Source organism: Taurulus bubalis, assembly GCF_910589615.1.
Source record: "Taurulus bubalis genome assembly, chromosome: 15".
Classification (NCBI taxonomy): Eukaryota; Metazoa; Chordata; class Actinopteri; order Perciformes; family Cottidae; genus Taurulus; species Taurulus bubalis.
In genome coordinates, this window is record NC_136603.1 from 4853010 (window position 1) to 4865239 (window position 12230).

Genomic DNA, 12230 nt, shown 5'->3' on the forward strand with positions numbered 1-12230 from the left:
GCTGGCCAGTTGCAAGCGAGTGGTGAATAACGATGGCGGTGGCGGTCCTTTTCGGCATCAATAAATGAATGTGTTTATTTGGAAAAAAAATACTGTGATATACCGTGAAACCGCCAGAATCTTACACAATACCATGATATGAATTTTTGGCCATACCGCCCAGCCCTAAGTTGAATTCACTCGAGGCTTCAGCTCCGTAACATGTGACTTGTGCTGGACCTCCAAGAGTGAACGTTCAGCAAGACATCCGATATGTTTTAGATCTCACATGTGTGTGAAAATACTGGTTTTGTTGTGTTATTTCTATTTGTAGTCTATTGTATTTTCATTGTTACCACGGTGTAAATAAGACTTTTATAGTCCTGTCAAGTGTAAACGTCAACTGGGGAAACAGAGAAAACTTCAAAAGATATTTTAGTTGAGCATTGAATCCCAAAAAAAACTATCCAATCCCACTCTTTAAACACTCAAAGTAAGACTCACACACCGTATGTGCATACCACATTGCTCAAATAAACCACTGCGCTGATTTCCATCATAATACTTAAACGTGAAAGCGGCCTCAGTGTGAGAGGGGAGACGGACCGCTGGATGCTCGCGTCTCCAGAGCGAGGAGGCCCGACGGATTAGTAATAAATATTGATCGGGTGAGGTAAACACGGTCAAGAGTCATCACAAAAACCTTATGAGGTTTCATTATTTGATGCAGCGAATAGCACAGCCGTCCTCCCTCGAGAAACAATCTCGTGCACAAGCAGGAACCCGGCGTGATCACCTGTTTACTTCCGTGTGTGTGTGTGTGTGTGTGTGTAAATACCAACTGGAACATGTTGCCAGTGCATATACAGTTAATGGCCGCGGGCATGGAGATGGGTGAATTCTCTAAAATGGACTATTTATCACTTTGAATCCATCAATTCTGAAAGCCTTCAAGACCCCCTTATTGAATATTTTATAACCTGACGCCGGTGTGTGAGGTGTGTGTGTGTGTGTGTGTGTGTGTGTGTGTGTGTGTGCCTGTGTTGCCCATGAGCTCATTTGAGGGACAGCTCAGCATTGTCGATTGTAAGCTGTGATGCTCGTCTCTCAGTGCAGCAGATTACTCAAGTTGCATATTGTAGTATTTCTCAAAGCAATCCATCTCATTAGTTAATTACTTCCGTGTCTGATGTGTGCGCACTTCCTCCCTTTTTATGCTCTCCTGGGGGGACGGCAGAGATATCCGGTGATGCCGGAGAAAAAACACCAAATACCAGGTGAAGACCATCTTCCATTGGAGTCCCTGCTGGCCGCCACGCTTCCTGCCTCTCTCCCTCCCGCGGGAATCGACCCTGATGTCATCCTGCGCTCTGGGCTTGGAAATGCAACCCAGCATGAGACGTGAGGCTCAGAGGCCAAAAGCTTGACGAGCAAACAGAGGTGATGCACTGTTCACAATTGACATATTACATATTTTGTCTGAAACTGAGTAAACTTTACCCATGAGCTGTTTTGACACTTTGCTATTCTTTATATTGCTGTTGGGTTTATTCCCCCAAACTAAAACGCAGAAAGGTTGCAAACTTTTCGAGCTTGTTTACAACTAACAATACATTGGTGTCAGTTTTAATCTAAAAGTTGAAATTCAAAAAACAGGAATATAAAGAAATAACACCAACACTGAGTCACATCCTATTTTCTCAGATTTGATTGTTTTCAGCCCTTGGGTTCGGGGTCCATTTTGGATCCAATGACTTTTACTGTAGTCTCAGAAATGTCTTAAAACAAACTGCTGCAGCTTTAAATGAGCAGTAGTGCATTTGTTGGAGACTATTTGCAGCTGCAGAGAGCTAATTTTTCTTTAATTGGGTAAAGTTGCATATGCAAACAAAAAAAGGAGTATATCTGCAACCACAATGTATATTTTAATAATATTGGTATCAATGAAAAGTAACACTTGAGAGATATTGTTCAGACACTGGTTACTGGTTAAAAGTAAAGAAGATGACAAACAGCACACATTACAAGTGAAATACTAGGCCCAAAAGGTTTTAATGTGCATATTTATACCAGCAGGACGGTGTGTTTGGGGTTCACCCAGGGCAACATATGTTTTTATTTTTGGACAACAATTACCTTTTTGGGACCTAAGAATAATAAATTAGGCTTTGGCCTCACATCTATTGACAATATGAAAAAAAACGTATGAATATCGCGCAAGGATTTGTTTTATGACAAGATGTAATTATCCAGAGGAAGTGAAGTGTTCCAGACCAAAGAGGAGGGCTCAGCTAGATCAGTAGAAAAGCAGAAGTCAGACGCCTTCATGGTACTTTGGCATAAACTATGATGGCGCGCATGAACACACTCTAACCAGGGTTTCTATAATGATCAAGCACTCATTATTTGCTCTTCTCCGTCTGCAGGCTTAGTTTCTGTTGCCAGGAAACAGTTTTCATGTACAGCTTCCCCTAATGACTGCCCTGATCCGTGTCTCTTTCTCTACCTTACTGTCACTGTCACTCCGCTGCTCTCCCTCTCTCATTTGTTAAATAGAAGTTCAACTCCATCCTCTGTGATTGTTCTTGTCAGTTCCTGCTCAGTCTTGCTCGGCTGCCTCCTCCCCGTCTCCTTGCTGCCTCAATTCTAAATTCAGAGTTGGTTTTAATGAATGTCTCGCTGTCTGTCTTCAGCGGTTATGTCACTTTTCTGTGAGGTCAAATGCGGCTGTCTGCGACTCAAATTACAAATGAGGGGTTCTGGATCTGACCTTCTGTGCAAGAACTACTACTATAAGTTAAGGCTGCAGGATTAGGGTCAAAATGTTAAGCACAACATAACTGTATTGTACTTTCACATTTAAATGAACAGAACGCTGCTTTCACATTGCGCTACAATCCCGTTGATATTCTTGTTTTTGCATAAAAAAAAGATGCAATACAGTGCATTTAATATACAGCACATCTCTCTTCTGCTCTGGACTTTTTTTCACAGGCTGCCGCTGCTGGAGCCAAAGCATCCTGATCACTTGATTTGATATGCAGCAGACCTTTCTACGAGTAAAGCATTTTGAAATGTTGAGATCTCAATTAATATTCAATTAAATGTGATGTATGTGTGTGTTTTATACTCATTGTACTTCTGCCCCTGTATAATGAACAGATGGATTAGCTTACTGATAAACACTTATGTAACCACTGACTAATTGCACCTTTGTTTCTTTTTTGCTCAAATGTGTCTGACACTTCCGCAAATGGATAAAATAAATTCTCGGCTGACTATAAAAATGTTTTCATCCTGGGTTGCATGATGCACGATGCGTCCTCAGGCCTCATGTAGCTTGTGGCAACTATTCATGTGGCGAAGACATCACAGCATCCATAATGCTGTCTGCATAAAGTAGTTCCTGGACCAATTCAATGCAAACTGTGCTGCCAAAGCAACAAACAGACTAGCGGATCCGTTAGTTGCAGCCAATGGTTGATTTTTAATCGTCCACCAGCTTTCCCACCGTTGGCTTGCGAGATTTTCATTTCTTTCTTCTTTCGGCGTTCGAACCCTGATTGATCCGGGTTCAAAAAGTCAGAGCTGGAGTGGCTCGTGGGGAGGAGTAAAGTGAGGTCAGAGAGGACAGTCGAGCATCGGAAATACACAAAAAGGTGAGCACATTTGCAGCCATTGATTTTTGTCTCCTTAGCAACTACAAGAGTCTGAGCCTGAGCTAATGTCAGTGCATCGAGGTCCCTGGTGACTCACTCGCACCGCCTTACTGTGCACGACACGAGTATCGGAACTACATCTGAACTGGAGCTAAACATCACTGAATGCAGTCAAAAAGCACACGCACAACTATATAAAAGGTTCCTGAGCACTTTATATGTTTTGTATCTGTATATTTTTTATAAAGAAGGCATGTATTGGGTACTGAAGTATTATAAACATAGATTAATGCATTAAATAATGTATGAATGTGGTAATAATCATACAATATAAGTGCATATTCACATGACGAAGGCTATTTCATAGGATAAATCAACATTTGACAACTTATAAAACTATATTTCATATGTGTAGTATCATAAAATAAAAGTCTGTAGGCCTATCTGTGCTTGTGCAATGTCCCTGTATATTGAGCACTGCAATATAATAGTTACATGCACCTTTGAAGTGCGGCCTCAGGCACCACCGAACCCAGACAAATGACAGAGCTACAGCCATGACTGGACATTAATGTGTGCTTCTAAGTCTCCAATCTCATCACTTTGTCAGCAGAGTGATCCACGTCTTTCTCTGGGCGACACCTGACAGACAACCTGAGCAAAATCATAATCATGTTGGAACACGTCACCCGGTGAGGCCTATTGTTCGGCCATTTTGTCCAGCCCGGAGCCAGGGCCACTGTCCTTTGTACAGTATGTCTTTGTCAAGAAATGCAGGAAAAATCAATGAAATAAACTCCCAGGTGTTTTTTCCCTCCTCTATGTTTGATTTGACGACCACAATGTCCCTCTGAAGTTCTTGCATGCCACATATTCTTCAGCTAAAATGCAGATAATGTTTGAAGTTCTTCCTATTGACTTGTTTTGAAGAGGAGAGGAGGAATGTGTTTCACAGAAACACAAAGAAAAAACACAAGTGCTCAGGGTTGTAAAGTACTGAATGCAAGGTGGTCTGGACGTCAAACTGGTCAACCAAAAAGAAAAGGAAAGTAATGATATTAATAATAAAAGTACAAGAGTTCAGTTCAAAACCGTGTGATAATCACTAGGGGACGGAAACACACTTTAATCAGCTCAGAAATGAATGTTCAGTCATGATGAAAATGTGATGAAGCCAATGCAAATATCTTTCATCTTCAAGAGGCTCATAACCGGCTGTTCTTCCCTTCTGGATTATGCCATTATGTGACATACGGTATGTGCATCGCCACAAATTACTGACCCCACTTTATTTCTTCATGTGTTCATGTGTACACCATTTAAATGGAATAAGGCCGGTTAGGAAAAGGGTTAGGTCTGATAGCCGTCTGTAAGGTCCCCAAAAGTCATGAAAACATGACTGAGTGTGTGCGTGTGTGCGTGTGTGTGTGTGTGTGTGTGTGTGTGTGTGTGTGTGTGTGTGTGTGTGTGTGTGTGAGTGAGACTGAGTGTGATGGGATTAAAAGTCCACCCTTAAGCAAGAGTTTAACCATGCAGCTCTTCTCGGATTTGTACTCACTCACTAGCACATAATAAACTGCCCTCTGGCACACACACACACACACACACACACACACACACACACGCACACACACACACACACACACACACACACGCACACACACACACACACACAGTTGTTATGAAGTGCTTTGATGAACTGGTTCTCCTGCACATCAAAGACCACCTGCCGGCCAGTCTGGACCCCCATCAGTTCGCATCCCCAGAGTTCAGCATCTCTACTGCCCTCCACTCTCACACACAGTTGAAATAACAAAATTTACCTTGGAAAGGTGTTGGCAGATATCATCTCAGTATTCTCCACAATCACACCCCTGAAACTAGATGGTACGCTCTTTCTCTCGCAACACTTTGGGCAAGTGGAGAGAACTCGACTGATGCAGCACACTGGAGAACATCAGTGGAGCTTCATAGATGGAGGAAATCAGAACATTTGCAAGGGTGGTGGACGGAGAACGATCCATTGCTCAACGTCAGGAGAAGCGAGGAACTGATGAGTCAAGATGGAGAAGTAGTGCAGGAGTAAATAGACGTTGGTGTGTAAAATCAGTGGTAAGGTAAAAAACCCATCCACTTGTATCTGCCTGTTCTCTGGAGGCGGGCCGTGGGGTCAGCGGGCTTAGCGGAGCATTCCTGACGTCCCTCTCCCGAGCAATGCTTTCCAGCTCTTACTGGGGGACCCCGAGGCGCTCCCAGGCCCAACGGGATATATAATTCAAACTCTGCTGCAAACCGCCCCAGTGCTTCCCGGAGGTCCTGGTCTGAAGGAGCCAACAGAACCACATCATCTGCAAAGAGCCGAGTTCTGAGGTCCACCAAAAAACATGAGTATTAATTACAGATTGGTGATGGACTCTCCACACCTGTACTTTCCACCTTACCACACAAAAATCATCAGGTATTCAACTAAAACTCAACGAAATCCAGCTAGAGAGAAATTCCTTATGCGTCCGGAACATCACAATAATGTGTAAGTTATGATTTAGTCTCATATATATTAAACATCTGTATGTAGTTTGACTAGTTTGATCAAACTTCAAATCAAATAAAGAAAGTTCGATTGAATAATATCGATATTTATCGTCAGTTTTTAAATTGAACTGGATGAATTATAAATAATAAATAAATTATCTCGCTTTAAGTAAAATAAGGGATGCATAACAAAAAATAACAAAAAATACATAACAGAAAGCTTTTGAAAAATGTGCATCTCCTAAAATAAAGTACTTTCTTTTAGAAAAAGGTATTTAACTGAACTACCGTGCAGCTTTTAAATTCAGTTCATTCAGGGTGAAGCGATGCATACCACGAAAACCGTGATAATACATTCTTGCCATCTTCTAAAAAGATAAATTTGTGTGCGGGGACTTTATCTGCGGTTATTAAAACCACTTGTTTCAGGTCTACTTCCCTCTCTGTAAACATCATTGTCAGTCAGTGAATGAATGTGTTAAAATTCTGATCATATTGGGCTCTTATATTGTTTATCATCTGTGCCTTCATTTCGGACGTGAGTGGGTACGCTCGCCCAAAAGATTGGTGCTTTGTCTCGCAGTGGCGCTTCACATCGCCTCTTTTAATAATCTTCACGGCCTCAGAACACATGAGACATGCTGGTTTTAAACTGCCTGTGATAAGAAAGAACATTTAAATCTGTTCATTCCTGGTTAAATGTTCCGGTTAAGTTCTCCACATTTCTCTTTTTGGAGAACGCCATGTGAAAGAACCTCCCTGACTCACGTCCTTCTCCTGTTGGGTCTCTGAGTTGCGACGCTAATCGGAATGCACATATTTGATTGGCTGAGTCGCATCACATGAGATGATATACAACGCATGTGATTGGTCGGTGTGTTTCCTAGACCGATGAACGAGAGCCGTAAAGGTCCAGGGTCCAGATGTCCGGTTTTTCTTTCTTTCTTTCTTTCTTGTTTGTTTGTTTCTTGCTGCACAATTACGATGGAGGACACAGATAGTTCCCAGACTTAATGAACTGTCAGAGTAAATGATTGGGAAAATATTATTTCAACTGTTTCTCTGGCTCTTTTCTTTTTTCTTTGTCTTTGTTTTTTGTCGAGAGTTCTCACTGTGGTGCAGCAGAGAAACCAAAACTTCTTTATCACCCTACGACAAATTCTGCTGTTGGTGAAGATGATCTTTGCTTGGAAAATCTGGCCTTCAGATTCCCAGTGTCACATTAATGTCTCAGAAGCAGGACTGATGAGCTTCATGTTTGGAGAGTTTTCTCTAAATAAAGCATGTCTTTATAACGTTAAAATGTGGACTCATTCAGAGGGTTAATATATGAATATTCAGACAGACAGAATAAAACAATGTGGTTTGTTTTACATTAAAGCATGTAAGTTCCTGCAGAAACCCAAAATACAAGTATGAACCTGAAAATGAACATTATATGTCCGCTTTAGGGCGATTGATTTGTGGATACAAAGTCCTCATGCAAACACAAAAATGCCTATGCAAGGCACAAATGATTAAAACAAGGGAATACGTTATCTGAAAAGCAACAGGTCTCTGCAGAGGCAAACAAAATAACAGAATAGTACTGATTGTAAAGTGCCTCAGGCTACATAAATTGACTTGACCTAACTTGAGATTGCAGCAGCGTGATAAAGTCAAACTTCCTCTTACTTTTGATGAGAGAAAGCACTTTGACATAACGTCAACCTCTTAAATGACCGATCATACTTCAGTCAAATTGAGGAGAAACAGATGGCTTTTAAAGATGCATCTAAGTTAAGTAAAGGGACCAACTGCAGGGCTTTTTTTTTAGCAGAAAGTGTTATTAATTAGCAAAGGATTAGCTTCCAGGGGGTATTTGCTGGGCGATGGATGGTGTGTGTTGGTGCTGCAGCAGGGGGACGGATGGACGGCTGCCTGAAGGGGCAGCAGGCGCACAGCCTTGATGAATAATCGAACACACTAGCCTGGCAACAACTTGAGGCGATTGCTGTCTTGGACAGTGTGCGCCTGCATGTGTGTATGACAGAGAGATATGCGAGTTCGCCTATGCTGCTTGTATTGATCGTCGAGCTGCCCTGTTATTGGATTACCGGGGATGGCGTGATTGGATAATTCTTCCACGCCCCTAACTTGTGATTGGATTACACAGCATCTGGAAGGCTTGAGGTGAGACGGAAAGTGCATATGTGAACAAAAATAAAAAAGTTAACAAGCTTACGGACTCAGATGTGCACACATGTGGTGTTGTCAGTAGGGACGCGCCAAGCCAATCAATATCAGGGTCAAACCTGTCGGCCTTTAATTGATCCAATATCGGTCCGATCGTTTTGCATTTCAAGTCGCTCGCGGTATACCGGCTGTCAAAAAACTGCTACTAATACTTGTGTTTATTGTATGTATTTGTTCAGCAAAGTTTTGGGAAAAAAAGTATATCTGCAAAAAGAAAATCACTTTTAAAAGATATTTTGATGAAATGCCTCCTCGAGCGGTCACCGAGTTTTTCAAACTGTGTTATGGTGCCATAACAACAGCCCACATACTAATAAAACACCTTTTTGGAAAGAGTAGGACCTAAAGAATCAGAATCTGCAACACACATCATAGTAGAACACAGCATTTGGGTGTCCAAAGGAGTTTTGTTCAAAAATGCAGTTTACATAAGTACTTAAACTTAACGGTTACGTTAATTATGTCTTACACCAGATGTATCTTCTCACAAGGGTTATTGTAGTAATTTTAATGACGTTAAATAGGGTGACCAGACGTCCTCTTTTTCCCGGACATGTCCTCTTTTTGAGACCTAAAAAATGCGTCGGCAGGGATTCCAAAAACGTCCGGGATTTTGCCGCGTTAGATATTTGTGTTTCTCTGGGTCTTTCACAAACTAGTTATTATGCCCTTACAAGTTTTGGAAATGGTATCTCCCTCAAGCTCTGACTGTAGAGAGAACTGTCATTGGCCGACCGATCTCAGTGTTGCCAGATGCACGATAATTATTCTCCAAATACGACCATTTTGAGCCTTTGATACGATACTTCGCCATTTACAATCTGGCAACACTGAGCACCTTGCCACCTCCACCAGTTGCATTGTTTACAGCAGCACATGACATCTGCAGCCATGCCGAAACCTAAATGTAAGTTCACGGCATGCTAATAGGCGCAGGGGGATTTTCGCACCATGTTTTTAAAGGGTTAAAACGCTGCGTTCCGCCTCTTATTGCGTCGTGAGAAAGTGAAGTAAACGGCCCACGCGACTGAACGGCCCGACCTTTCTGAGCACCAAGTGGTGTGAGCGCTGCGGACCGGGGGAAACAAAGCAACGAGCTGGACGTGCATTAGATGCACAGTTGGTGTCGTAATCTCAGTGGGATCAGCAGTACTGGCACACAGTTCCTTTTGCAGCGAGTGTTTATGTGAAGATACCGACGTCTTAATGAAGAGGAAGCCTCTACATCTCTCTCTATAAATTCTTCTAAAAAGAAGAAGAAAAAACGCCCTTTGTATTCTCAGAGATATAAATTCCTACCCATCAAACGTTGTGTGTGTAGTAACAAAATCCACACTCTCACAGTGTTGAGTGTTTTTTTGATGTGTGCGGGGAACAAGACCGGAGATAGACATCCTGTCAAGACAGACAAAGATGGATTGACAGCAAGAGAAAGAGGCGGAGAAGACTAGTGAAAAACTAGTGAACAATAAATGACGCCACACGGGACGGAAAGCTGAGCGACATAAACTGCTCCCTTACCCTCCTTTTTTTTATCGGTGTTGGCTAGCACATTAAGCTAACGTTAGCTCCATGGAATCAGTTGAAACTGATGGTGTTGTTTATTTTTTTAGATGAGACAATAACGAGGCGGCACCGCCGTCATCAAACACACATTTTTTTTTTCGCCGACGAATAAAAGGAGACAAAATATGATAGGCGGTTTGTTTTCTTTCTTTTCAATGCAGCAGCAGCTGTATTCTGTGCTGCACACTCAGGACTAGACTGGCAGGAAACAATGAGCACAGTCGATATAGTATTCAAGTTACCGTATTGACTTACGTTGAAGTTAACAATGACAACAAAAGGGCTAGGGAGAAAGAAACCGACTGAAATGTTCAATGCAATCTGATGACGGAGGAAAAGACTGAAATGTCGTCAGTTTTCATCGACTAAAGCTATAAAAAGATGGTTTTCGTCGACTAAAGCCTGACGCCCCCGCTGTGCATAGTCACGGACAATCGCTGGTCAAGGGGTGTCAATCAAAACCCAACTTCTCTGACAAATAAAGAGATTTGCAAACCAAATCAAAGCCCTGAACCAAGTGCAAGCAGAACATTTAACTCCTCCCAACATGTGCACCTGTAACTCATTAGCTCAAGACACTCGCGCCTCTCTTCGGTCTTTGTATACCAACACGACGCTGCTCCGATATGTAAATGGAGTGTTTTTAAATGTTACATTTAATACTTTAATAACGCTGATTTGACGGCGATAAGGGAGCTGCTCAACATCTCTGACGCTGACCTCTGACCCGCTTTGCGGAGGACGTGACTCTGAATTGCGACACGGTACGACTGAGACATTGATCAAGTGGATCAGTACGTCCCCCCGTTGCCCCGCCATCGCACATCAAACAGGTGGTCCGGTGCAGCTCTCGACCAGCAGCAGTAGTGCCGGAGCTCTCATACCAGCGGATCCATCACTAACTAATCACAGACACACACTCTCTTGCATTCTCTTCCTTTGACGCTCCCGCCCATCCCTCCTCTGCTCTCGCCATAGTTTCTCCTCTCCGCCCCCCCTAATCTGCAGCGAGCTACAGGAGAGCCGTCTCATTCGTAACACTCATCAGGATTGACTGGAACATGATACGGAGGTGTGAAAAGGCTCCGTGCCCCGAAATCAACCCGGGAGCGGATCAGGCTCTCGCTACTGACCGGTTCAACAAGCGCTCGTGTGCTATAGTACTACATTGCTCCCTTCACGCAGACCGTGAGATACAAGGAAGTATCTCTGTGCAGAATCACACGTACATAGAAAAAACATGCATTTCTTTTTTTAATATTTCATACAAGTCTTTGGTGAGTTTTCTTAGACGTGTGTGTTTGGAGGATTATAGCTGGATGCTAGTTGCAGGCTGTCTGGTAATCAGGTTCCCTTCAAAGGCACTTTGAAAGGAACCTGGGCAGCTGCTTTGAAAGGTGGAAATGGTGGGGGTTGTTTGTGTGTGTGTGTGTGTGTGTGTGTGTGTGTGAGATGCCCTTTAGGGGCTGGATTACTGTATAACTCCACCTTTGTTTACCGCTGTGGCAGATTAGGAAGACATCATGATGAGCATTGTGTCTGTAAATAGTCGGAGGGTTGATGCCGGGTTGCGGCCACTTTGGGCGGCGAACGAGCAGCTGCGTCTCGATGGCACCTGATTCAACAGATTTGAGGAGCAGCAGAGAGAACATCAGCGCCCGTGTGGGATCAATGCAGGATTAAAAACACATGGGACTCCTGATTTTGTGTTTATAGAACCGAGGGAGTGCATGGGAGTGTATGCAGAGACAGCGTAAAATGAGGAAGCGCAAAAGTATAAATGATGGCAGAGGTGGCATGGAAATATGAGAGTCAAGGGAGAGGGATGGAAAAATAATTGAAAAACAAAGTGGGGCTGCTCTCGTCCAGAGAGACACAAATCACTTCCTTCTCCATGCTTTCTGTTTTTCCACTGGAACTCTCCTCTGCAGTGCCACAGGACCTCTTCCTCCACTCTGTCATGTTTCCAGATAAAAGGAAACATACGTTTAGGATGGAGAAACCTGGCTGTGGCACTGAGGGTCCTTGAGGTGTCAGACACAAGCACTGCCTTTACTCTACGGCACCGCCATTCATGGCAATGAAGAAGAATCTGCTTCATCATGTATGTAGTGGTGAGAGGGGTTAATAATGAAATGAGGGGAAAGTAACTCTATGATGTTGGGTTGGGGGGTTTTGCTGCTGCACATAACAGATTGACAATATATATATTTACATGACATATCTCCTGCTGCCTGCCTGCTCTTTACACTCACACAT

The 12230-nt window shown here is 43.0% G+C and overlaps 1 protein-coding gene across 1 annotated transcript in view; it reads right to left on the reverse strand.

Annotated features, from left to right (window-relative positions):
- Positions 1-12230, reverse strand: part of kcnh3 (potassium voltage-gated channel, subfamily H (eag-related), member 3) — a gene marked incomplete at its 3' end in the record, with an annotated part of 118161 nt that overhangs the window by 44566 nt on the left and 61365 nt on the right. The gene's annotated exons all lie outside the window — the stretch shown is intronic.